The sequence below is a fragment of the Hippopotamus amphibius genome, chromosome 7 (genome assembly GCF_030028045.1).
Source record: "Hippopotamus amphibius kiboko isolate mHipAmp2 chromosome 7, mHipAmp2.hap2, whole genome shotgun sequence".
Classification (NCBI taxonomy): Eukaryota; Metazoa; Chordata; class Mammalia; order Artiodactyla; family Hippopotamidae; genus Hippopotamus; species Hippopotamus amphibius.
In genome coordinates, this window is record NC_080192.1 from 40,496,810 (window position 1) to 40,522,492 (window position 25,683).

At 35.8% G+C, this 25,683-nt stretch overlaps 1 protein-coding gene and 1 long non-coding RNA gene across 5 annotated transcripts in view; one reads left to right on the plus strand and one right to left on the minus strand.

The window, feature by feature from the left end:
* Nucleotides 1-25,683, minus strand: part of NAV3 (neuron navigator 3) — an 826,584-nt gene that overhangs the window by 419,770 nt on the left and 381,131 nt on the right. The gene's annotated exons all lie outside the window — the stretch shown is intronic.
* LOC130856482 (uncharacterized) overlaps nucleotides 22,960-25,683 on the plus strand; it is a 45,714-nt gene continuing 42,990 nt past the window's right edge. For both annotated transcript variants that reach the window (XR_009054590.1, XR_009054589.1), the window contains exon 1: nucleotides 22,960-23,102. This is a non-coding gene — a long non-coding RNA (uncharacterized LOC130856482). The remainder of the gene's footprint in view (nucleotides 23,103-25,683) is intronic.

The following is a 25,683-nucleotide window of genomic DNA, read 5'->3' on the forward strand; positions in this document are numbered from 1 at the left end:
ATAGACTTGTTGATTTAATAAGGGTAAAATTCTTACAACAGCCTTAGCTCCATAGTAAGTAATAAATAAACGTTAGTCATGCATAAATAAATCAAATTCTTCTTATCATGACAAAGAAAGCCCATTACAACCTGGCCCCTGCTTAATGTTTCAGCATTATTTCTTAGCGCTTTCCTCATACTGACACTTCCAGGCTACGCTGAACAATACATGTCTTCACGCCTCCTGGCCCTTGTTCACACTGTTCTCTCTCCCTGGAATGCCCTTCCCTAGTTTTGTCTGCCTACGTGCCATGGAAGTTTCATTTCAGTATTAAAATATTTACCCCTTACCTTGGTAATGGTACTTCTAAATGATACAAAAAGATGCTCAAAGGTCTATGCAATATTTTAAATGCTCCTCTTAAGAGCTGAAATAGGAAATGGTGCCCCTTTCCCCCCGTTTACTTTAGTCCCATGCTTACTGTTGCTTTATACAGACTAAAGATGCCCACAGATATAGCTCCAGCCCAGACTGAACTCTCAGACCTTGAATAAATGATTAAACTCCCCCCTTGAAGCCCCATGTTGATGACTTAAAGGTCTTTCGAACTGAATAAATCCAAGGCGGAACTCAGTCTTCCTACTACACCTGTTCTTTCTCTGCCTATACTGTTCTTATAAATGGGTGACAGGAGCCACAACTTTCCCGTGGCCCCTGTCAACCTCACTATTCACTTTATCATCAATTTGTGGACATTTCTCAGCACAGGCCCCCTTCTCCAGTTCCACCTCTGTTCCCTTCATTCATGAATGGCTGCAGCCAGAGGGATCATTTTGCATGCAATCTAACTGTATTTCTCCTTTGATTAAAAGTGTTCAATAGCTTTCCCTTGTCTTTAACACAAAGCCCAACATTCTCACCGTGGCATGTGAGGTCTTGCATGATCTGGACTCTGCCCACCTCACCGTCTTTATCTTACGCCATCCTCCTGCTCACCAAAGAAGAGATGTCTCTGACTTCTTCAGGTTCCTGCAATTTGCTAAGCAGCTTCCTGACTTGTGGTCTTTGCCCACGCTCTTCCTTTTGCCTCAAACACTCCTCCCCACTTCCTGACATGCATAAATCCACCCAGCGTTCCAATCAGCTTAAAGGTCAGTTTATCAGGGAAATTACGCCTGACAGAATATTCTTCCCATTTTTATGGCATCTTGTTTTTCATTTTCATGCCCAGGTCAGAATTTTAATTAACTAATTCTTTGGTTAATCCCTTACTTTCCCTTCTTTTCCATTTTCTCATAAGTTCCCCAAAGGAAGAAGCTTTGTCTTTTTTATGACTAAAGCCCCATTTCTTCGCAGAATACCTCTAACATAATTGGAACACAATAAATATTTTTTGAATAAGTGAAACAGCCAACATTAGGTGAGTATAGTAAATTCTTTCAACGTAGTATTGTGTGGCTGTGAAAAGACATATAATAAAAACTGCTGATGTGAGACAATGCTATATTATACACATAGTATTTCAGTTCTATAAAAATGCACAGAAAATAGATGTGGTAGGCAGAAAAATGATCCCCTTCCCAAAGATGTTCACATTCTAATCCCTGGAACCTTTGAATATGTTATATTACATGGGAAGGGGTAATTAAGATTGTTAATCAGACCTTAAAATAAATTATTCTGGATTATTTGTTTGGGCCCACTGTAATCACAAGGGTCTTTTAAATGTGGAAGATGAAGCAGGATAGTGAGAGCCAGAGCCAAGCAGGATGGGAGAGACTCCATCAGCCATTGCTGGTTTTGAAGATACAAGGAAAACACAAGCCAAGGAATGTGGACAGCCTCTAGAAGCTGAAAAAGGCCAGGAAAATTCTCTCCAGAGCCTCTAGAAAGAATGCAGCCTTACATTCTTAATTTTATTCCAGTGAGACGCATTTTGGACTTCTGACCTCCAGAACTGTAAGATAAAATACTTTACGGTTTTAAGCCATCAGTTTGCGGTAATTTGTTAAAGCAGCAACAGGAAACTAATACAATAGACTATAAGAGGATAGGAGACTTGACATGTTTTTGTTTTCAAATTTTGTATGTTTTTGTAGGCAAGCTCTCTGCCACTTCTCCTTTCTCTGCTTTTAGCCTAATTTTACCAGCACGGTTTGCAGTGCTGTGCTTAAGACTGCCATATTTCTACTGCACCCATGCAATTAAAAGGAAAAAATGTGGAGAAACTGCCTCACAAATGCAAGCTTTTTTTCTAAACACAAGTTAAATGAAAATGTAAATGGAAAATATCCAGAGAAATTCCATAAATTTTCTTGCTAAAATGATGATTAAATTTTCATCAGTTACATTAATATTACAAAAGGACTTTAGAAAATATCTATATAGTTTGATGACTTCTAGCACTGAAAGACAGAAATAGTTCCCAGGATAATATTATTGTCCTTGTACTATTTTATCCTCTTTCTATGCCTTTATAGTAGTAATAAAAATAAGCACTGAAATTTGGAATCTGAGAATATGTTGTAGTTCCTGGATGGGAAAGAAAAGGGAAATCCACGGTGAAAATTTTTTTAATGCCAGCATCTCCTAGATGCTTAAACTGTCTTGAAATAAACTAGCTAAATATTCAAAATACACATGGATACCTAATAGTATTTTATATCTAGGAAATTTGGAGGACTGGAAAGTCGTTATGGTTAATGAATTTACTTACAAGATTAGAAAATGTACTCTAGAATTATGCATTCAACAGTATCATTCTCAGTTCTATTTCATTTTGAAGTGAGTGTAAACTGACCTTTGAAAAATCTGAAATTTAAATTAGAATAGAACATAAGGTTTCTTTATAAAGTTGACTTAAAAGATGAATTTTTAAACAGAAGCATAAACTATTTATCTTCAATTACATGACTGTTCTCAAATAATTTGTGCAGTTTTTTTGTAAAGCCTTTTCTAGTTATTTCTTGGTGAATAAACAGATTAAAAATCTGCTTTTGTTTTTGCACATGGCCAAATCCCTGAAACTCTGTAGATATAATATTGAAACCATATGAAAACCTGTCACTGAATGGAGGAAATTATTTACAGAGAAAGAACACCACCAAGCAAATGGAAAAAACTAGTGCAAAGCATTCATAGAGCTGGTTTCATTTCCCTCTAGCACCTTCTGGTGGCAAACACAGTGTGTTGCTGAATCCTCTATCATGGACAGGAAGAATTTACTGCAAACATTATTTAATGCTTGAAGTATTACTCAGTGACTTGATTCTCACCCAAAGTAGTCTAAATATATTTTTAATTTTTTCAGTAGTTACTGTTATACATTCATAATATGATTGTATCACAACAGATAATTTTAAGATTTCTTCCAGAACTCCGAGTTCATTTATTTGCTAATGCCGTGAATTTTTTTGAATGTCTGCGCTCAAAAATAAAATTGGATAAGGTAGAATCAAATAACAGGACTGCAGACAAAAGCACAAGTACCACATATGTGGTCTCAGCCTTGATTACATATGAAAGAAGCAATTTTAAGAGAAACGTGCCTTTATTTTTCTTTATTTGATTTAGAATGTGATATTATTTAGTGTCAGTAATATCTAACACTTCTTCAGACCTTACATGAATGCCTGGAGTAACGTTAAAATATGTTATACATAATCTCATTTGGTTACACAGGAAGCTAATGAGAGATACACATATACATATATCTGTGTATGTGCTATTGCCCACATTTAATGAATACAGAAAAGTAATAATTTATTTGACACATTTTAAAATAATGAATAGAAAAACTTGAGACAAAGACTCAAGTGTTACTTGTCAAAGAATAAATGAATATATAAATATATTCATTACTTAAAATCATGTAACTATCAAGGACCAAACACTGGGAATTTAACATGAAAAAGGCTCATTACTATATTGAAAGCATTCACTGCATCAGTTGCGGAAGGTGGAAATGAAACAATATCATGGAAAGTGTCATAATACACGTGTACCAAATGTCAGAATTGCCAAGAAGACAAGCCCCAAAATCTGTATGAAGACACAGAGAGGGCAACAGCTGGCTAGTGACCAGGATCTTCCCATTAATCCTCTATTTCCATGATCATTAAGCATCCAAGGAATTAAAATTTGGCTTTGCACATGGATTTCCTGCAGGGAGAAGATACATACGCCAGAAGATTCAAACCCTTCACAGTATGTGTTACAATTTAAGTTTTGAAACATATGTGCATTAAGATCATCATCTCTATTTTGTTTATCACTCACCTCCCAACAGCGGACAGTGATGGACACACAGTGTGACTTGCTCAATACCTGCTCACTACCTCCACATGGCCTCTGAAGCCTGCCTGCCTCCTTAAGGAACACCTCACCATAACCCTCCACACAACATCATTCTATGCGACAAATATGTTCAATACTTTTCAATAGCATTAAGTGTAACAAATGGAGCAATTCTGCAAAAGTGAAAGATTAATGCACACAGTGTTTACTGTATTGATAGGCACTTGAATAAGAGGCAGTGTTTGACAAAGGAAAGGGGACTGAGGTGAGATGTCTTGGGAGATCACACAATCTCCCAAGAGGGTAGAGACCACGCCATTGTCACTTCTGCATCCTAGTAACCTGCTGAGTATTTGGCACACAGTAGACAGACAATCAAGTACTTGTTGAAGAATGAAGAATGATAAACAAATGAAATAGCTTATGTATTTTATAGAGAGTTAATCACAAATGAGAAAAACACTAAGATTCTGAAAGGTAGAAAAACTATTTAAAATCACTGAAGCTTGTCACACAAAAGCTACAGCCGTACTCCTATGTAGGGTCAGAAACAGAAAGAAACTGTGCACACGTTCATCTGGACTTAGCCTCATTGAGGCTTATTCCAAATACGCATGGCAAAGGAGAAAAAGAGCAATCGTTTGGAAAGTCAGAGAGCTGAACTTCATGAGTAAGGTTTTGGCTAGAAAATTGCTATCTCCATAAACATTTCATGATTTCCAAGGAACATGACAAAATTTCTGTCAATAATGCCATAAGATAAATATTTGGCTTAATTCAAGAATAGTTCAGATCATTCTTTTATTTAAACCATTTCCCCATATAAACAAAGCATGGAAACAGCCTGGACACTCTTCAAAAGACTCTAAAAGAACTCAATGACCCATATAATAACATTATTTAACAAAATTTCTCCCAGACTATAGCAGAATATTTTTCATTTTTTTTCCATTTGTGCAATTTATGTGTAATATGAATACTACCCATTAAAAAAAAGTCTCATAGCCCTTTAGTAATCAAATGTTATTGTTAAACAGCATAACCAGTATAATGCTTTATAGAAGCAAAAGGTTTAAACATCAAAAAGCTGAAAGCTTTCACATACCGCATCAACAATCTTTTTTATACTACCTGGTACTTTAACAGATAAATACACGTCATGTACTTTGCTTGAAAGGATACAAGTATATTAATTACTGGAAGTCTTAAACCCCCTGTTTCCTGAACAAAGGGTGTTTATAATTCCTATCAAATGAAGTACGTCAGTCACAGCCCAGTACACAGTGTAGAAAAATACTACCATACACAACTGAAATCATTTTCATGTCTTTCATTTTCTATAGAAATACCACTTTTACAATAAAGCAAGAGAATAAACAAAAACGTGCATCATGTTGAAAGGGTTGTTTGTGGGCTCCATCATTGCTTTTTTCAATGCAGACATTTGTCCAGCAGAAAATTGAGATTCGGTTCCATTTAAACACACAGAGCACATGGTTTATGGCAATTGCTGGCACAGTGTAAAAGTCACAGTTCTTCCAAGTATGCTATTCTTGAATTTCTTGCCCACAGAAAGTCTAAGTAGTGCAGTGGTTTCCAGACCTGGTTAGGGTTGACTCTCCTGAATCAGAAAAGCCTTTTTTCCTTTATTTAATAGACTTTGAGATTGTACCTCCCATGAATCAGATAATGGTTATGAACTGCTTTGTGTTCCTTCAGAAAATGTGCTATGTATATTGCTACATTCCCACACAGCACTTTCCAAAAATGGCTGTTCACGGGCTGGTAAGACTTTCAGCCTTTCAGATCTTGAATGTAACATCTTAATTTCAATATAAAGGGTACACAATAAGGATTACTGATTTTAAAAAGATAAACTAAAGCTACTCTCTTTACTCTCCGTTCAATGCTTCATGTTTTTATATCCATGCTTCTTACTTACAAATAGAGCTAATTTAATGGTAAAATAGCTACCTAAGTTATTGAATTATAGGATTTCGCATATCTGAAACAGATATGGATACATTCACATATGTGAGGGAATTAAGACAAATATAAAGAGGAAATAGAACAAAATTTTAATTACTCAGAATTTGCGGTAGACTCAAATTTCTTCATTATGCTAACACAGGGCAAAGTAGCTACTGTCAAATGAGCCAACTGTATGAATTAGGCTGGGGTAAAAATCCATATACTCGGAATAAATCCTATAGTCATTAAATACAATAAATAAGATTAGTTTCATGTTTTACACCCTCACAATGGACTTACAAAAGTAACTGATGAATATTCAACTAGTATCCAAATTTTGCAAATGGGAGATTAGAGTTTCAGAGATATTAAATGACTGTCTCTTGTTTCCCAGCTTGCAGTGGATCTACTGGATCTGGATGTGGACCATGATCCTCTCTATTACCAAAAACAAAAACAAAAAAACAAATTTATCTCAAAATTAGACTCAGACCACACTGCTAAGCCCACACGAATACAGAATACTGTAATACTATAACTAACAACAGTGTGCATAAATAACTTACAACTCTGGTATAGAAGTTCAAAGACAAAAGTATAAAAGATAACTATAATAATAAAATTATGTTCATAAATATACAGTATATAAAGATGTAATTTGTGACATCACTAACAAATAGTGTAGGTGTGGTGAGAAGTAAAAGAATAGAATTTTGTATGTGATTGAAGTTAAGTTGCTATAAGCTTAAAAAAGATTGTTATAACTATGTCTTATGTAAGCCCCTTGGAGACTGCAAAGAAAATATTTATAGTAGATACACACAAAAAAGGAATAGAGTCAAAGCATATCACTTCCAAAACTATGAATAAATCACAAAGGAAGACAGCAGGAGAAGAAAAAATGGGCAAAACAACACCAGGACAGAAACTATTCACAAAATGGCAATAGCAAATCCATACCTATAATTAATTACTTTAAATGTACAGATTAAACTTTCCAATCAAAAGACAAAGAATGGCTAAATGGATTTTTAAAAATCTAATTATTTGTTCTCTACAGGAGGCACACTTCAGATTTAAGGACACACAGGCTAAAAGGGAAAGAATGAAAAAAACATAATCCATGCAAATGGTAATCAAAAGAAAGCAGGGGTAGCCTACTTACATAAGGCAAAATAAACTTTAAATTTAAAAAAGTCACAAAACAGAGAAGAACATTATAAAATAATAAAAGAGTCAATTTATAAGGGAGATATAAAAATTATAAATACAAATACAAATTATTTTCAAGTGAACAAGAAACATTCTCCAGGATAAATGACATGTTAGATCATAAACCAAGTCTTTAATCTTCCTAAATTTAATCTTAAGAAGATTAAAATTATACCAAATATCAATATCTCTCTGACTACATGGAATGAAACTAGAAATCAATTACAGAAGGAAAACCAGAAAATTTACAAATCAACCAATTCACAAGTTAATCGATGTAATATACCATAACAACAAGACAAATGATAAAAATCACATAATCATCTCATGAGATGCAGAAAAAGAGTTTGACAAAATTCTACACCCTTTCATGATAAAAACATTCAACAAACTAGGACTAGAAATAAATTGCCTCAGCATAATAAAGGCCATATATGAAAACACATAGCTAATATAATCAATGGTGACAAACAAGCTTTTCCTCTAAAATCAGGAACAAGGAACAGATGCCCACTCTCACCAGCTCTATTCAACATAGTACTGTGAGAGCAATAAGATCCCTATAAGAAACTCTACTTTTTGAAGACAAAAATACCACGTGGAGAGAGGTGACTTACTTATATCCCACATTAGTGGGTGGTCAGTCTACAGGCTCTTTAAAACAAGTATGTTTTTAATGAACTAAGGTGAATAAAGACACAACTAAAAACTGTCACACACAAAAAAAATATAAAAAACAAACAAAAAACCCATAGTACTGGAAGGCCCAACAAGAGCAATTAGGTAAGAAAAAGAAGTAAATCATATACAAATTAGAAACAAAGAAGTCAAATTATCTCTGTTTGCAATGATCTTAAATGTAGACAACTATAAAGATTTCTCTCTCTCACTCACACACATGCACACAAACTTTTAACTAAAAAATAAATTCTGTAAAGCTGTAGGATCATAATCAACATATAATAATCAGTTGCACATTTATATCCTAACAACAAATATTACAGAAATCAAATTAAGAAAACAATTTCACACACAGCAGTAAAAAAATAAAATACTTAGGAACAAACTACCAAAAAGAATAAAACACTTGAGAATTAACCAAGGAGGCAAAAGAACATATACTTTAGAAAACTACAAAATACTGATGAAAGAAATTAAAGATGACACATAAATGGAAAGACATTACATGTTCGTGTATTGGATAACTTAATACTGTTAAAATTTCCATACAACCCAAAGTAATCTACAAACTCAGTGCAATCTCCATCAAAATCCCAATGGAAATTTTGCAGAAATAGAAAAAAAATTCTAAAATTAATATGGAACCACATAGGACCCTGAATAACCAAAACATTCTTGAGACAAAAGAACAAAGCTGGAAGCTTCACACCTTCTGACATCAAAACATATTACAAAGCTATACTAATCAAAAGAGTGTGGTACTGGCATATAAACCAGTGAAACAGAATAGAATAGCCCAGAAATATACCAATGTATATTTAGCCAAATGACCTTTTTTTTTGGGGGGGGGGGGTACACCAAGTTCAATCATCTGTTTTTATACACATATCCCCGTATTCCCTCCCTTCCTTGACTCCCCCTGCCTCGAGCCCCCCCACACCCTCCCCGCCCCAGTCCCCTAAGGCATCTTCCATCCTCAAGTTGGACTCCCTTTGTTATACAACAAATTCCTACTGGCTATCTATTTTACAGTTGGTAGTATACATATGTCTGTGCTACTCTCTCGCTTTGTCTCAGTTTCCCCTTCACCCCCCACCCCCCCCAAACGTCAAGTTCTCAAGTCCATTCTCTGTATCTGCTTCCTTGTTCTTGTCACTGAGTTCATCAGTACCATTTTTAGATTCTGTATATGTGAGTTAGCATACAATATTTGTCTTTCTCTTTCTGACTTACTTCACTCTGTATGACAGACTCTAGGTCTATCCACCTCATTACATATAGCTCCATCTCATCCCTTTTTATAGCCGAGTAATATTCCATTGTATATATATGCCACATCTTCTGTATCCATTCATTTGTTGATGGGCATTTAGGTTGCTTCCATGTCCTGGCTATTGTAAATAGTGCTGCAATAAACATTATGGTACATGTTTCTTTTGGGATTATGGTTTTCTTTGGGTATATGCCCAGGAGTGGGATGACTGGATCATATGGCAGATCTATTTGTAGTTTTTGAAGGAATCTTCAAACTGTTTTCCATAGTGGCTGTACCAACTTACAGTCCCACCAACCGTGCAGGAGAGTTCCCTTTCCTCCACACCCTCTCCAACATTTGTTGTTTCCAGATTTTGTGATGATGGCCATTCTGATTGGTGTGAGGTGATACCTCATTGTGGCTTTGACTTGCACTTCTCTGATGATGAGTAATGTTGAGCATCTTTTCATGTGTGTGTTGGCCATCTGTATGTCTTCTTTGGAGAAATGTCTATTTAGGTCTTCTGCCCATTTGTGGATTGGGTTATTTGCTTTTTTGGTATTAAGCTGCATGAGCTGCTTGTATATTTTGGAGGTTAATCTTTTGTCCGTTGTTTCATAGGCAATTATTTTTTCCCACTCTGAGGGTTGCCTTTTAGTCTTGTTTATGGTTTCTTTCACTGGGTAAAAGCTTTTAAGTTTCATGAGGTCCCATTTGTTTATTCTTGATTTTATGTCCATGATTCTAGGAGGTGGGTCCAAAAGGATCTTGCTTTGATGGATGTCATAGAGTGTTCTGCCTATGTTTTCCTCTAGGAGTTTTATAGTGTCTGGCCTTACATGTAGGTCTTTAATCCATTTGGAGTTTATTTTTGTGTATGGTGTTAGGAAGTGTTCTAATTTCATTCTTTGACATGTTGCTGTCCAATTTTCCCAGCACCACTTATTGAAGAGGCTGTCTTTTTTCCATTGTATATTCTTGCCTCCTTTGTCAAAGATAAGGTGCCCATATGTGTTTGGGCTTACTTCTGAGTTCTCTATTCGATTCCATTGATCTTCCTTTCTATTTTTGTGCCAGTACCATACTGTCTTGATCACTATGGCCTTGTACTATAGTTTGAAGTCAGGAAGCCTGATTCCACCAACTCCATTTTTCCTTCTCAAGATTGCTTTGGCCATTCGGGGTCTTTTGCGTTTCCATACAAATCATAAGATTTCTTGTTCTAGTTCTGTGAAAAATGCCATTGGTAATTTGATCGGGATTGCATTGAACCTGTAAATTGCTTTGGGTAGTACAGACATTTTCACGATGTTGATTCTTCCAATCCAGGAACATGGTATGTCCCTCCATCTGTTTGTGTCGTCTTTGATTTCTTTCATCAATGTCTTCAAGTTTTCTGCATACAGATCTTTTGCCTCCTTAGGCAGGTTTATTCCTAGGTATTTGATTCTTTTGGTTGCAATGGTGAATGGGAGAGTTTCCTTAATTTCTCTTTCTGCTCTTCCATTGTTCGTGTATAGGAATGCAAGAGATTTCTGTGCATTAATTTTGTATCCTGCTACTTTACTAAACTCTTCAATGAGTGCTAGCAGTTTTCTGGTAGAGTCTTTAGGGTTTTCTATATATAATATCATGTCATCTGCAAAGAGTGACAATTTGACTTCTTCTTTTCCAATTTGGATTCCTTTGATTTCTTTTTCTTCTCTGATTGCTGTGGCTAAAACTTCCAAAACTATGTTGAATAATAGTGGTGAGAGTGGACACCCTTGTCTTGTTCCTGTTCTTAGAGGGAATTCTTCCAGTTTTTCCCCATTGAGAACGATGTTGGCTTTTGGTTTTTCATATATGGCTTTTATTATGTTGAGGTAATTTCCTTCTATGCCCATTTTCTGGAGAGCTTTTATCATAAATGGATGTTGAACTTTGTCAAAAGCTTTTTCTGCATCTATTGAGATGATCATATGATTTTTATCCTTCAGTTTGTTGATATGATGTATCACATTGATTGATTTGCGTATATTGAAGAATCCTTGCATCCCAGGGATAAACCCCACTTGATCATGGTGTATGATTTTTTTAATGTGCTGTTGGAGTCTGTTAGCTAGTATTTTGTTGAGGATTTTTGCATCTATATTCATCAGTGATATTGGTCTGTAGTTTTCTTTTTTTGTGACATCTTTGCCTGGTTTTGGTATCAGGGTGATGGTAGCCTCGTAGAATGAGTTTGGGAGTGTTCCTCCTTCTGCAATATTTTGGAAGAGTTTGAGAAGGATAGGTGTTAGCTCTTCTCAAAATGTTTGATAGAATTCACCCGTGAACCCATCTGGTCCTGGGCTTTTGTGTGTTGGGAGATTTTTAATCACTGCCTCAATTTCCATACTTGTGATTGGTTTGTTCATGGTTTCTATTTCTTCCTGGTTCAGCCTTGGAAGATTGTATTTTTCTAATGTATCCATTTCTTCCAGGTTATCCAATTGATTGGCATATAGTTGCTTATAGTAGTCTCTCATGATGTTTTGTATTTCTGAGGTGTCCATTGTTACTCCTCCTTTTTCATTTCTAATTCTGTTGATTTGCATCTTCTCCCTTTTTTTCTTGATGAGTCTGGCTAATGGTTTATCAATTTTGTTAATCTTCTCAAAGAACCAGCTTTTAGTTTTATTTATTTTTGCTATGGTTTCCTTCCTTTCTTTTTCATTTATTTCTGCTCTGATCTTTATGATTTCTTTCCTTCTGCTCCCTTTGGGGTTTCTTTGTTCTTCTTTCTCTAGTTGTTTTAGGTGTAAAGTTAGGTTGTTTATTCAATAATTTTCTTGTTTCTTAAGGTAGGACTGTATTGCTATAAACTTCCCTCTTAGAACTGCTTTTGCTGCATCCCATAGGTTTTGGGTTGTTTTGTTTTTGCTGTCGTTTGTTTCTAGATATTTTTTGATTTCCTCTTTGATTTCTTTAGTGATTTCTTGGTTGTTTAAGAGTGAAATGTTTAGCCCCCATGTATTTGTATTTTTTGCAGTTTTTTTCCTGTAATTGATATCTAGTCTCATGGCATTGTGGTCTGAGAAGATGCTTGATATGATTTCAATTTTCCAGTCAAATGACCTTTGACAAGGGTGCCGAGACTACACAGTGGGGAAAGGATCGTGTCTTCAACATATGGTAATGGAAAAACTGGATATTCACATGCATTAGAATAAAAATGGACCCTTATTTTATACCACACACAAAAATCAACTCAAAATGGATTATGACTTAAACATAAAACCTAAAACTATAAAACTCCTAGAAGAAAACATAAAAGAAAAGCTTCATAAGATTGGGCTGAATATAATATTACAATGATTTACTGACTAGATACCAAAAGCACAAGCAATTAAAGCAAAAATAGAAACTGGGACTACGTTAAACTAAAAAGCTTCTGCACAGCAAAGAAAACAATCAACAGAGTATAAAAACAACCTATGAAATGGGAGAAAATATTTGTAAACCACATATCTGTTAAGGGCTTAATACCCAAAACATATAAGGAATACCTACAACTCAACAGCAGATAAACAAACAACTATTAAAAAGCAGGCAAAGAACTTGAATAGATATTTCTCCGAAGAAGACATACAAATGACCAACATGTAAATCAAAAGATGCCCAACATCACTAATCATCAGGAAAATACAAATTAAAATCACGAGTTACCACTTCACACTAGTTAGGATGGCCACTGAGGGGAAGAAAAACAGATAATAATTAATGTTGATGAGGATATGGAGAAATTGGAACCTTTGTGCACTGTTTGTGGTAATACAAAGTATACAGTCAGTATGGAAATCAGCATGGAAGTTCTTCAAAAAATTAAAAATGAACTACCACATAACCCAGTAATCCCACTTCTGGGTATTTATTTTAAAAGAAAACTGAAAACAGCTCTCAAAAAGATATTTGCACTCCTATGTTTCTTACAGTATTACTCACAATAGCCAAGATGTATAAACAATCTAAATGTTCACTGATGGATGAATGGATAAAGACAACGTTTTACATAGATAGATAGATAGATACACACACACACACACACATATATACATGTAATGAAGTATTCATCCTTAAAAAGGAAGGAAATGTTGTCATATGCTATAACATGTATGAATCTTGAGGACACCATGCTAAATGAAACAAGCCAGTCACAGAAGGATACCCCTTATGTGAGGTATCTAAGGTAGTCAAATTCAGAAGCAGAAAATGAGATGGTGATTGACAGAGGCTGGTGGAGAGGGAAATGGGAAGTCGCTGTTCAATGAGTATAGAGTTTCAGTCATTTAAGATGAGAAAGTTCTAGAGATTTGCTATACAACAATGTGCATATAGTTAATATGGTACTACACACTTAAAAATTTAAGAGAGAAGATTCCATGTTATGTGTTTTTACTACAATGAAAAAGAAGCATAAAAAATCAGAGATATTCAATAATTCCCGAATACACACATATGCACACACTCATGCATAGACATATGTTTAATTTTCAGCAAGCTGCAAAACACAGTTGCTTGACTCTTTTTACTACAGTGCTCCCTTACAGTAAACATTGCAGGCAGTTTCCTAAAAGTCATGTTCTATAGGATTTCTGCTGTCAATATGAGGTGTCTAATTTGCTTCCCAGATGGAGTTTGCTTCATGCATATCCCATTTAATATTCATCAAAATCTGCTGTGGTGGGAATTGTACCTCCCTTTTGACAGATAAGAAAGTTGAGGCTTATAAATGTTAAGAGGGAATGAAATTAGATATGTGGAACTCTAGTCTAGGATTCTATCCACGATTTTTGTCCAGGAGAAAAACTGAGAATTTAGATTTATTCATTGGTGACTTGATTTGTTACTATATGACCCTGAATGAGAAATAATTTCAGTTGCTTAGATAAGGTGCTTATAAATTTCTGTCATGACTGAAAAATGTGCAGGAAAACTAAAGGTCATAATTTCTGCTATTCCTCTAAATGCAATTGCCCAGATGTGTAAAGAAAATCTCATTATTTCCTTTTGAGAAATGCAATTAGATTCCTTGAATTTCAAAACTTATTTAAAAAAAGAGATATTATATTTAATTTAAATTCTTTAGAAAAAAAATACTGATGACCTCAAGATTTGTACAGATTAGCAAGAAACTTGAAAAATGAGACTAAATTTCATTTTAAGAATTTGGCAAATTCTAAGATGTTCAAAGTCATAGTTACAGGCTTTGTACACTGTAAATATAACTTATAAATAAATATATTGTTCTTGTGAAGTACAAAGGTTTTCCTTTTGCCTCTAAATCTTGATAATGGCCTCCGCTTTCCACAGCACTGAGCATTTGCACTGTAGGTATTAAACAGTACCTATAAATACACCTAAGGTATAATTTTATAAACACTTCACGTTCTCGTGATGTAAATAAATGGCATTCTACAACAATGACTGAAGGCTACGATAACTCTTTCTTCATTCAGCAAAATGGCACACTACGCAGAGAAAATATACAAGCCCATATATGCCTACTTAGTTAATGAGACACCCTGCATACAGTAACAAAAGATATTGAAAAAAAGACTTTACTTCCCAACTTATCAATGGTCTAAGAGATCTAAAACTAGCATCCTCAGTAATGGTAGAATTCATTTCAATGATAAGATCTATATCATAGTAATTTAATAATCTTATTTCTTTTGGGGCAAAAATTATTTTTTATCAGCTACAAATTTTGAAAATGCTATTTTAATAATCTGTTACATATATATATACACAACTGTGTATTTATATACACATAAATATTTGTTGCTTTGGACATTTTTTAAAACATTGGACATTCATATACAAAAAACAATAAAAATGGTGTGGATGTAAAACAGACACAGAAATCAAATTTTCAAAGTTTAATACCTGAAATATGTACTTTTCTACTTAAGATTTGATTCCACTATATACCAACTACATATTAATGAATGCTAACTGACTGAAGAGGTCATTTTCTGTGGTATGATAAAGACAGGATACATTTTCAGCTTGACAACTATAGTTAGACTACTGCACATTTGAAAGTTTCTAAGAGAGTAAGTCTTAAAAGTTCTCATCACAAGAAAAAAATTATAACTTTGTATTGGTGATGGATGTTAACTAGATTTACTGTGGTGATCATTTCAGAATATATACAAATATTCATGCATTAATGTTATACACCTGAAACTAATGTTATATGTCAATTATTAAGATACATTTTAAAATTATTAAATTATTTAAATTTATTAAATTTTAAATTATTAAAAAGATACATTTTATTCAAATTTAGTTGTCATATACTTTTTATGAAATATTCCCTTTTGTCCTATGAATTTAATATCACAATTGCTGTATCACCAAAACAATCCTGTTGATAGATAGGATTATAACTCATGTTTTATAGTTCTTGCTGTTACAATTTCAATGGGAGAGCCACAGGTGACCTGCCATTTATCTGTACTTATATGGCACTTAATACCCTAGTATTATCTAAATTAAATTCTTGTGGATTAAAAAAATATGAAAAGTAAATCTATTTTTAAGTAAAGATACTTTGTGAATCTGAAAAATATGTTATACGTGTTATATATATTGAATTCTTTATAAGTGGAACTTTATAAAAAGTTCTACTTTCATATAAACAAACTTTCTACAGTCTATTTAAAAGGCAAAGATTCCCAAAGTGTAAGGTATACTTTACAAAAGGAGTGTCTTTGCAAATTTCCTTTCAGATAGCATATAATGAGATTTGAAAGCAGAAATTTTAATTACAAAATAAAAATTGAATTCATGGATTTTAGAAGCTTTATTATAAACAAAATCATAGACACATGCTATTGAATCTAATATATTTTAACTTTTCAATGTCTAATGGGCAGATATCTTTTACTAGATCCTATTACAGAAATCCCTAAAAAAACCAATATTCTAAGATGGCCTTAGTCAAATCTATATTGGAAAAAGAAAATAATAATGGAATCTCACCATTCTTATCTTATCTTATCTTAGGTGGAGGCTGTTCCTTCAATTCTAAAAAGGTTTGACAGGCAGTAGGATCCAAAGCTGAATAAGGTCAAGAAGAGCAGGAACTAGATCTGTTTATCAGAGATTGTGCACAGGGCTCATTACAGTTAAGCATGCAGCCAGCAAACTGAAAAAACAACACAGTAATAACCTCAGCTGCTGAATTTCCTAGGGTAAATCTGAGTATAGGGTAGAGTTGCATTGGATCTTCTTCTCTATCCATTCATGAGGTATTATTTTGGATATTTCTTCATAGCTTCATTTCTCGAATTTCTAAGTTATACAGATTTGACATCTCTATACCTTATATCCTCAATCCCTGAGCAAGATTTTGGGAAGCAGGGTCTGTAACATTAATTTCTTTGGAATTTCTCCAAATGCCTGTCACAAATCATGCATTATACATATAATAAGCTATATTCCCAGAAGAAAACTGAGAAAATGTATCTTTCTTATCTCTGTAAAACAGTATGATATTTTTTACCATGCAGAAAAAGACAGAATATTTCCTCCATGTAATAATATTATATTATAGAATATATAATAATATGCACAACAATAATAGCAACCAATGCTTACTGGGCACTTAATTTTGCTAGGAAATATTATTGTCCCCATTTCAGAAATGATGGAAATGAGTCTAAATGATTACTTAGCCCACAACATCCACTGAACTGGTAAATGTTAGAGCTAGGATTCAGATCCAGATTTTCTGACTGTAACGCTCATGCTGTTACCCACCACAAGATCATATAGACATTTGTTTTACTTCCATTTCTGGCTTGCACATTTCTATAATTAACCACAGATTGGAGAGAGATAAAAAGCAAGGATGCGACAGAGAAAATAAAGACATCAAAAGGTCATGTAGAAAAGATCATTAAAGGAAACTTTAAAACATGATGAAGAGTATAAAACAGAAGAAGCACTAGTGCTTCCACTCAACATTTCATGAGCTTCGTATACTCTATATATGTTACTCAACACCATTTCTACTTCTCGGTTCACTGACTTTCACTTAAATGTGTAATTAAGAACAGATATATTATTAAAATCAAGCTTTGGAATACTATTTCACAATGCAAAAAGCATTCACTCTGTAAGTTTTAAATAGCATATAAAACTGAATATATATTATAAATCAAATTTTAAAACTGTATCACCATAGGAATAGATAGGTACAGATATATAGCAGAGATAATTTCTGAACACACATTTTTGTCAGTAAAGATATTTTTATAATTGGAGAGAAAAACAAATGCTTAAAAAAATCAGAAACCAATGCATACACACATCAATCTCCCTCTTGAAGATGAAATCAATTGCTTGTTGTTTTTTTCCACCTAAATGAATGTGTGAATACACAGAGCTGGTGTGCAAAGGTACACCACTTAAGTCAACTGTAACCAACTGAACAGGCCATTTCTTGGCCTTAGCACTGCCTCAGTGGAAGAACACTGAGCCTGAACTAGCTTCCGTGGTGACCTGACTCCAGAGGGTAGCAGGACAGGCAACGTCTGAACTAAAGGCACCTGAGGCCACAGCCACAAGTGGCTGTGAGCTCTGGAAGAACCATCACAGAAACAGTCCCATAGGACTGAGTCACTTGCTCACTTTGTTGAGAAAATCAGCTATTAGCTCTGGAACATGATTTATGAAATTTAACCATATATAATTGTGTTAAGTGATTTTCATTACCTTGCTTGCCTGCTTATCAAATATGAATAATTTGCATGTACGAGTTTGCTTTATTTTTCTGCAAACTCTGAAACAATAGTTACTATCTTGGAGAGATGTGAATTGTTTGGCATTTTATATGAGTTAAGCCCCATTTAAAAAGAAACATCCATAGTTGGGGACTTCTTACAACCATCAGTTAATAAGAATCCAATAGGCAAAACTAAGATTGTAGGCACCTTTGGTCACTATAAACATATTCTGGCTAGGACATCAGCTTAACACTTATAACACCGGAGTCTTAATTCTAATTAGAAGTGGACTTTCATTGGCAACGCTTTTTGTACCCCAACATTTGTTGGTCCTGAACTTATCAGAGACTGACTTCTTTCTGTTTCCTGAGCTTTGATGTAAAGATAGGGCTTTCAATATACTTCACTTTGGAGGGAGCCTTTGGACATTTAAACTGGTACATTCTAGAAACAATTTTTAGAAGTGGAACAAATTCACAAGGAGAAAACATGATATGATAAACATACAATGATATCTTCCTTCTACTTAAACTGCAGTATCTTTCATTGGTCCAGCATTTTTGTTTTTTCTCTTGGCTTCCCCATAGACTCTGCAGCTTATTTTCACAAAACTATATCTCTGTCCCTCAGAAAAGGAGACTGTGGCTTAAAGAGTGTACCAAAGTTAGACATGATAAAATGCAATAATAGAAAATAATACGAGACAGCTAAAACCAATGTTTGCTTTTAACATACTCAAGTTACAGGTGGTTTAAATGACCCAGGGGTTGAAGGATAGATGTAGACAGCCTTAATTCAAAAAGAACTAGAAGCTTTTTAATGGAGTTGTGGGTTTTGAAAAAAAATTAAAATTAAGAGAGAGAGAGAGAGAGAGAAGGCAGAATGAGTTCACTGGAAATAGAGAGTTCTACAAACAGCCCACCAGAGAAAGGATAAAACCAAATACAGGAGGCAATGAATAAAAAAACAGGAAGATCAAGCTGAAGGGGAAAGAACCTCTGCTTTATTTGTTGGCATAGAGAAAGTAGCAGAAGACTAATCAGAAAATTTCCTGAGAGCTGATTTAGTGGCTGCTTAGTGGCCACTGGCATAGCAGCTTTTATCACAAGCTACAAGAGGATATCTAAGACTGGAAATGAAGACATCTCTTCCCAAAACCTAGAGCTCAAAAAGACCTTGGTCCAGGACCAGTGTTCAAGATGAGAGCCAAGAAGTGATAAAAAGGGAATGACAGTAGCATCCCCAAGCAGATTGTCAAACACTGCACGCCTGCATCTCACTGGGCATAACCAAGTAACTACATCTGATTTACTGCAAGCAAATATACTTTTCACTCTTCAGTTTTTCTCCCTCTGTGAGAATAAAGGTTCAAGGACTTAAAGGACAGCATTGGACCCCTGGGAAGAAAAGAGAGTGAAGGGAAGACAGGCATCAAGGGCTCAAAACGACAGCTGCTGTATTTTGGCTCCAGGGGATGGTGATAAAAAATTATCACTAGATTCACAGCAATGAGGATTCCACCTGAAAGCTTCCTATCTATGGACACCTCCCTCCCTCAGAGATCCCCTGTCCCACTGACATCCTGGTTAACCTTCTTCAGGCAGCTTAAGAAACAAGACTGACAGGACATCAGGAGTGCCTGACCTTCAGCTACCCTTGACATCACACTCCATGCCACAGCTAGAGATCAATCCTATCTGTAATTTCTTCCAGCTTTTAAACTATAATTTCAAGATCAGTTCAAAGTTCTGGCCCCTTCTTCCAGATTTTAAAAGTAAAGAGATGAGAAAAGAAAATTAGCACTTTTCTTGCTTTCGCTGATTCCCTTATAGTCAGGGAAAGAAAATTATAACATCATAACACCAATAGCAAAGACTAGGAATTTCCCACGAGACTAGTGAAGTACAGACAGCAAAAGGCAGAGCAGAGGCTGCAGGAAAAACAAACAAACAAACAACCTTCTACTTCAGTCCAGAAGCATGGGGGTAGATCACATTAACAAGAGTGAAGACCACATGAGTCTCTAAGTCTCCCACTAGTAATTCTAATGCAAAGTCACAGAGGGTCTACAGATGACTGGGGGATTCTAAGTGGGTTTGATGTTTCACAAAATGCAAGCACTTAGAGAGTTTTGTTGTGTACCAAGACAGTTCAATTAGCAATTATTTCCAAACTGCACAATGTCTAGTTACTTCATTTCTTCGAGAAGTGCAAAGTGACACAGTATTTAAAGAGGGTTTTTATTCAGTTTGTTGTTTTATAAGGTCACTGGTTTGAAATGGAATCAAGAAATATCATGGTACAAAAGTTCTGACCAACAAAAACTGAATAACTTTAAAATTCTTAGAATCAATCTTTTAACTATGTTTAAAGGTATATGCCAAAAAAAGAAAACCCAACTCAAAGAAATTTTGCCAAGCATATTAGATTAGTTCATTTAATCCACTGCCAAGAGCTAGAACAAGAAAAACACTCAAATTGTTTCTAGAAATACAAGTAACGTGAAGTGCTGTCTTTCTAATATGTTAGTGGAATTCTATGGAAATTCAAGAGATCCGGAACAAAGAACACAAATTCCTGTATGTGTGCATGTCAGAGATACTCTTCTAGGACTTTGTTCCTGAAAAGTAGGAGAATAGCATCTCTATTGATTTGTTCATTAAACTACCACTGTGTGATATATTTCTAAGCACTTGTAAGTAATTTATGCTGGTACCTATGGGGGGAAAGCAAGATAAGTCACATTAACATCCATCTACCAGATGTAAAAATTGGTACAAAGAAGACAAGTTGCGTTTCAACATCACAAAGAACATTGGCAGATTCAAACTTCAACTCAGTCTTCCACTTCTGCTTTTAATTCATGAGACTCAGTAAGCTGTAGGGCATCCAAAATGTTAATTACTTGACAAGAGCTCCAAACAGGTAACAGCTGCCCAGAATCTAGTCCAGGAAAACACAAAAGTTTTAGATTCACAAACTAAGTCTACATTCAGATTTAAAATTTTTGCTTCATAATCAAGAGAGTTTGTGCAAAAGCATTTTGTTTCTGAAGTGATTTTAAGTATTCTGGAAAGAGCTGAATCTTTTAATAACTTGAAGTATGGTATACTCAAAATACACAGGATATTTAAAAGGAAAAAAGCATACACCCTAACAAGAATAATCATCGTTTGTTGTTGTTGTTGTTGTTAGAATCCATCTAATAACTATTGGCTTTCAAAATGCAGCTTTCCAAGACATACACTACTATGAAAAGTAATTACTTTAAAAAGTAATGTTGGGGTGCATGTATCTTTTCGAATTACGGTTTTCTCTGGGTATATGCCCAGGAGTGGTATTGCTGGGTCATATGGTAGTTCTATTTTTAGCTTTTTAAGGAACCTCCATACTGTTCTCCATAGTGGCTGTATCAATTTACATTCCCACCAACAGTGTAGGAGGGGTCACTGCAGCACTATTTACAATAGGCAGGACATGAAAGCAACCTAAATGTCCATCAACAGAGGAATGGATAAGGAAAACGTGGTACATATAGACAATGGAATATTACTCAGCCATAAAAAGGAATGAAATAATGCCATTTGCAGCAACATGGATGGACCCAGATATTGTCATATTGAGTGAAGTAAGTCAGAAACAGAAAGACAAATATCATATGATATTGCTTATATGTGGAACCTAAAAAAAAAAAAAGGATGAACTTATTTACAAAACAGAAGTCAAGTCACGGATGTAGAAAACAAGCTTATGGTTACCAGGGGATAAGGGGGAGGGGAAGAGGGATAAATGGGAGATTGGGATTGACATATATATACTACTATATATAAAATAGATGACTAATAAGAACCTGCTGTATAGCACAGGGAACTCTACTGAACACTCCACAATAGCCTACATGGGAAAAGAATCTAAAAAAAAAAAAAAAAGAGTGGATATACGTATATGCATAACTGATTTACTTTACTGTACACCTGAAACTAACACAACATTGTAAATCAACTATACTCCAATAAAAATTTTAAAAAAACAAAAAAAAGTAATGCGAGCTGAGATTTGTCTCTGCTGATGCCCGTGGGAGGCCCACATTAGAAGAGCTCAAGATTTCAAATAGTTCTTTTGGGTTCATGTTGTATAACTGGGTCTATTGAATTTGGCTCAGTCTTTAACCTTAACAAATTGAACAGAGACAGATTAAAAGATAGCTGGAAAATAACTGGAAGGAAAACACACACCTTTTAATTAAACAAACGTTCACTGAGTGTTTGTTCCATGTTAGGCACAATGCTGGCTGCTGGAAATACAAAATCAATTTGAGAAGGTTGCGATTTAACAGGGGAGTAGGAAACAAATGCAGTAGAAGGAGTGCGTGTATTCAAAATCCCTTTGCCAGACTATGACAATGCACATGTTCCAAATTCTCAACATCTCAGTTTTTAAATGATCAAGTGGGGATATACCTAACTCACCATTTTACTGTAATTAAGCAGTAATTTTGTACATACTGTTCCCCTTCCATTCTATTGTGTGTCTCTTAAAGACACCGGATGTTTACAAACACAATGCCTTACAGAGCAGACACACTGTAGGCACCCAGTCATTGTAAATGAAAATACTTTGAAACACAGAAGAAAAGAAAGTTCAAAGTAATCGGTAGTAAAAGAAAAAAGGTAGAATTCAACTGGTCCCTTGAAAAGAGAATAGGAATTTAGTAGATGAATGAAAGCAGGCAAAACATGCATAGACCTGCATACTAGAGGCACACAAAAAAAGCACATCTTGGCTAGAAAAAGATGGCGGCGAAGTAGAGAGACGTGGAGTGCATCCCTCTCCACAGATGCATTGGGAATGCACGGAAGAACACAGTCATTCCCACAGAGAACCAGCTGAACACCAGCAGACGGCCTCGGACACCGGAAAGGGCTGCGGAGAACCTGACATAGCCGGTAGGGAGGCATCTACGAGGGCTCAAAGAGGGTGAAGCGGCGGAGCTGTGGCAGACGGGAGGGAGTGAGAAACATACGGAGGGTCCGCAGCGCAGCTCAGCGTTCCCGGACCGAGACATCGATCCGCGGCTGAACGGAGGGTCCAGGAGCGGGAGCGTGGGAACCGGAGAGCTGGTTCAGGGTGAGAAACATTGTTGCCGGTAGGGTGACAGACCGAGAGGACAGGAGGGAGGAGGTCCGCGGAGAGGAGTGCCGGTCCCTGAGAGCTGCCCGGCCATGATGGCGGCTGGAGGCTGCAGGCTCCCGGGCGGGGGGGAGGAGCCGCGCGCATAGCCTCTCCCTGTCTTTCGGTGCCTCTGCAATAGGCAGCGGAGAGACGCCCTGCGGGCCACCTAAGGCGCTCAGGGATAACAAGTACCCTCAGGCGCTCGGGCGGGGCTAGATTAAAACTCCTTGCAACGCCAGCAGCAGGGAGGCTGCCGAGAGAAAAAAAAAAAAAAAAAAAAAAAACCAGCATCAAAAAGAAAAAACCCCGAGAGAGGCCCAACTCTAAGACTTTCTGTGTACGCCTGAGCCACCAGCGCCCTCTGCAACAGGCACCTCCAAGCCTGACTGAAGCAACAGTGCGCCACTGCTCACTCCCTCCCAGGAGAAGGAGCCACTATTGCACCCTCTCCCTCCCCACACACCGAGGCTTACAGACGAACAATAAAGGAACCTCTGCTGGTCACAGAATAACGCAAAAAAAAAAACCCAAGGCAAGGAAAAGGACACTTACAGCTGAGACGCTAAGGAAACAGAAATAGTAGTATCAATACCTATTGAACTGGTCCATTCGGGGATCAGTTCTGGATTTTTTTTTTTTTTTTGATTTATTAAATACGATCTTAGCCCTAAGGGATCTACAAGTTTTACAACATAATTTTATAAGGATATTTTTTACTCTTTTTTTTTTTTTTTTTTTTTTTTTTTGCCTTTTAAAATACTTCTATATCTAGCTAAGTTTTTGGTAGTACGGACAAAATATCTTTCATACTTTCCTTTCATCCCTTTCTTTTATACACTTCTATTCCTTTCTTTTTCTTTGCATATTTCCAACCACATTACGCTCTTCTGTTCCCCTTTCTTCCAGCCATTTTAAGTGTATTTTATCTTAACATACTTATAAGCAACACTATCGGTCTGCTCAGACTCCTTGCTCTATTCTCCAGATGATGCACTGCCTTGGTATTAATATTAGGCTTTTGTCTTTATCTTAGTTCTTAGTACAGTTGTCTAATTACATTCTGAGAATCTCCATTCTCTCTGGTGGTACTCCAGCTCATTTCTATATTTGATCCTAGCTTACAAAATCTCCCTGGATTGATGTTTGTATGTGTAGGGTGTTATTTGTTGTTTGTTTGCTTTTGCTTTTGTCTCTGATTTGTTCTGTTTCAGTTGTCAATTTCTGCTGGGTTTCTCTCTGAATATCTGATAGCACACTGGGGTTCTGTCAGGTCTTTCTAGAGCCTTATGTCCTAACGGATTCAATAATTGTGTGTCTTATACATGTATGTGTTTCCTAGACTGAATATTCGTCTAATCCAATACTTGGACATTAGTCTGAGGCTTGGACAGTCTTCTATAAACACCTCTATCACCAGGACAAGCAACCCCAAAAGCTTGGACAACCATGAGGAAACAAAGAAACACCATGCAGGCAAAGGAGCAGGAAAAAAACCCACAAGACCAAATAAATGAGGAGGAAATAGGAAAAATGCCTGAAAAAGAATTTAGAGTAATGATAGTAAAAATGATACAAAATCTCGATAACAAATTAGAGAAAGTACAAGAAACAGTTCATAAGAACTCAGAAAAACAAACAGCAATGGATAACAAAATAACTGAAATTAAAAATACTCTAGATGCTCTAACCAGCAGAATGACTGAGGCAGAAGAAAGAATAAGTGAGTTGGAAGATAGAATGGAAGAAATAAATGCCACAGAGCAGGAAAACGATAAAAAAATAAAAAGACTAGAAGACAGCCTCAGAGACCTCAGTGATAACCTTAAACGTACCAACATTCGAATTATAGGCATCCCAGAAGAAGAAGAAAACAAGAAAGGGTCTGTGAAAATACTTGAAGAGGTTCTAGAGGAAAACTTCCCCAACATGGGAAAGGAAATAATGAACCAAGTCCAAGAAGCACAGAGACTCCCATACAGAATAAACCCAAGGAGAAATACACCAAGACACATAGTAATCAAACTAACGACAATTCAACACAAAGAAAAAATATTAAAAGCAGCAAGAGAAAAGCAACAAACAACATATAAGGGAAAACCCATCAGGATAACAGCCGACCTTTCTACAGAAACTCTGCAGGCCAGAAGGGAATGGCAGGATATACTGAAAGTCCTGAAAGAGAGAAACCTACAGCCAAGAATACTTTACCCAGCAAGAATCTCATTCAGATTTGAGGGAGAAATCAAAAGCTTTCCAGACAAGCAAAAGTTAAGAGAATTCAGCACCACCAAACCAGCCTTACAACAAGTGCTAAAGGAACTTCTCTAAGTAGGAAACACAAGAAAAGGAAAACAC